This window comes from Vigna angularis, chromosome 4 (genome assembly GCF_016808095.1).
Source record: "Vigna angularis cultivar LongXiaoDou No.4 chromosome 4, ASM1680809v1, whole genome shotgun sequence".
NCBI lineage: Eukaryota > Viridiplantae > Streptophyta > Magnoliopsida > Fabales > Fabaceae > Vigna > Vigna angularis.
In genome coordinates, this window is record NC_068973.1 from 38,033,063 (window position 1) to 38,036,130 (window position 3,068).

The following is a 3,068-nucleotide window of genomic DNA, read 5'->3' on the forward strand; positions in this document are numbered from 1 at the left end:
TGAAATTTTAATAAATTAATCCATTAATTAAAGCAGTAACCCACCTGCTTCATACATCTAAAGCCTCTGAAACAAGAAGGACCACTCTATGACAGACTCTCCTGAATCCATCCCTTGAATTTTTTATTCTCATAGAAAACCTATAAAGAAACCCTCAAGAAATATGAACATGGTCTATAACTCCATATCTTCTCAGCATTCTATATCTGCCACAGCTACACCTTATACTGCATTTAGTATTTATCTTTACAGTACCCTGCATGTGAACCATCAAATTCTTTTCAGAGATGGATAAAACTTCTCATTACTGTAATTAATTCTCTAATCAAATTATCACCTTTTATATATTTTCTTTCTTTCTCTCTCTCTCTCTCTCTCTCTCTCTCTCTCTCTCTCTCTCTCTCTCTCTCTCTCTCTATATATATATATATATATATATATATATATATATATATATATATATATATATATATATATATATATATACTAAGTAACCTCCATCATATATACAGATAATATAGATTATAAAAGTATATTTACATATGATAAGAATATCACAATTTTGGTGCAATGGCTTCCCAAGAGAACATCAAACTGAATTTAAAAATATGTATGTGAAATTTTGATGATTCCTTATACTATCTAATCAAATGATTCTTTTTCTTTTGGTGAAGGTGGAACGGTGGGGTATGGATTGGGACCATTCATATTTCATACTATAAAAATTTATAGCACATGTTTATAATTCTTATTTTATTTTTTTCTGCAAGTTAAATAATGCTTAGTAATTGTTTAATCAAATTCTTGATGAAATTGAAAGTTGAAGCAGATGAGATGAAATAATGCCACATGAGTTAAAATTTGTAAATGTAAACATCATCTTAAGCATTAAATATTGATAAAACATGAGCTTGTTCTATCCTTTCACTTTCAATCAATGATCACTAATATTATGGACAATAGATGAGAATAATTCTAAAATTTAACTGAGGATTTCCATGGAATTCAAGAACTTGAACCTTTGAGTGTAGTCAACTGAAAATGTTTTATCTCAAATTGAAGCCAATTTAATTTGAACAACTGCAACAAATATGGACCAAAGCATTTACACATTCATGCCATAACTCATTTCTTTGAAAATCAAGCAATGCACGGACCAGACTCTTTCTTCCCTTTACAAAGGGAATACATCATTGTTTGTCGCACCGTTCAATAAGTATCCATAGTTTACCAACAAGATTGTCACAAGAAAACCCTAGAGTGCATAGAAAGAGGACAAAACAATATATAGTTTTATCTTTCTGTTTCCTTTCACAAGGCAAAAAAAAGGGATTTTCATCCCCATAAAACCAGCATGGCTGTTTTGTTTTTTATTAAAAGGAAAATTTCGTTTATGGCAGTACAAAAAATACCCCTTCTCTTACATTAAATTACTTTTTCCTTCTACTTTGGTGAATCATGTTAAAGCTAATGCGATAGAAAAATCAGTAGATATATCAGAAAGAAATTCCTCCCAAAATCTATCTTGTTTCCAAGTTCATGATATTTTCTCAATTCCAGCATCTTTTCAAGATCCAAAAGTTCCTACTCAGATTGCCTGAGTTACAAAAAATCAATTAAAACTCGTGATCAGAGTGCAATCTATTCTGAAGGAGAAAGAAATTACAGAAAATCAGTTTTCTTAACCTTGAAAATCTAAAAAAACCCTAATTAAGGATAAAAGATATATAAAGATATTTTCCATGAATACCAACTTGAGATATATCTTCGGTTATCTCTTTTAAAGATGGATAATGAATATATACACCCAAAGCAATGTCATCAAAGAAAAACCACGTTTCTTGACTGTCTGAATTGAATCAAAAGACGAGCTAGGTTTTCCAGATGCTTTTAATTAATTAATCATCATTACTCGGTCTCTTATTCATCATAACAGTATATTGACCGAGAACAACAACATTGATGAAGCAATTAGAGTTAGATAATTATAATTGTTAAAATAGATTCTGTATCAAAGCACATGCCTGCCTCGTAGACAGGTGTTAAATAAGGTTTTGATGAAGTAGCTAGGTGCTGCAGGTCAGCATGCTAAGAAGCAAGAACTAATTAAGAACAATCTGAGAAACACATATACCTGAAACATGTATCAGATCGATGTTGTGTTGATATTATTTGGCTGATAGTGAGGTCCTAATAGCTGCAACTTAGGGTTAGTCCAAGCAAAAAAGGGAAAGCTAGAAAAAATAAATAAACAAAGACGCAAACAAGTAATATATATATATATATAAATAGAAAATGAAAAGGTTAGAGAAGGTGGTGGGGTGACAGATAGAGAGTAAGCACGCATGGCTTCAAGCATGAATCTTTATCTTGCAAGAAACACCATGTGTGCTCACTCTCTTCTGTCACCTCCCTTACCCTTTGACTTGTGCAGAATCTATGAAAATTTGAGTGGCTCCTCCAGTTTCTGAAAAGGGTAATAAGAAGGGTTATAAGGAGACAAAGAATTCCTATGGATTTAACAAAAAGGTTGCGACATTTAATATGTGTAAAAGGAAGAGATAACAAGGTTTGAGATGTTGTGTGAAGAGGTTGAGGAAGATAGGGGTTTATATAGAAGCTTAAAGAGAATTTGCTTGCATCATGTATATGTGAGGAATAAATGTGAGTTTATCTCCCACTGACCATTCTTCAATATTTTAAACATTTTTTACAGAAGAGAAAAAGAGAGAGAGAGCATAAAAAACAAGTGTTGAGACTTTATCTTTATGATCTCTCCACCCATATGCAATGTAACTAGCTCAACTACAAAACCCATTTATTCATTGTTGTTACCAACGCATCTTGTAATTCTAAATCTATTAACTCTCCAATCCTCGCAATTCAACATCCCTTAATTGATGCCCTATCTTCAATTCTGCATCTAGAAGAAAACTTCTTGTGTTTTCCGTTAAAGATAAATCTTTTTTTGTGAGTGCTTACAAAAAATAAATAGTAAAAGTTTTGTAAACATCAAAAGCCAGTGTACACCATGAAAGATACATAAAGATAAGTAATATGATAGTAAT

The 3,068-nt window shown here is 31.5% G+C and overlaps 1 long non-coding RNA gene across 1 annotated transcript; it reads right to left on the bottom strand.

The window, feature by feature from the left end:
• On the bottom strand, nt 1-2,584 carry LOC128196176 (uncharacterized). The gene is made up of 2 exons (XR_008248389.1): nt 2,135-2,584; nt 1-256 (listed from the first exon to the last, which is right to left on the bottom strand). It is a non-coding gene; the product is annotated as an uncharacterized LOC128196176 (long non-coding RNA).
• Nucleotides 2,585-3,068: the final 484 nt, after the last annotated feature.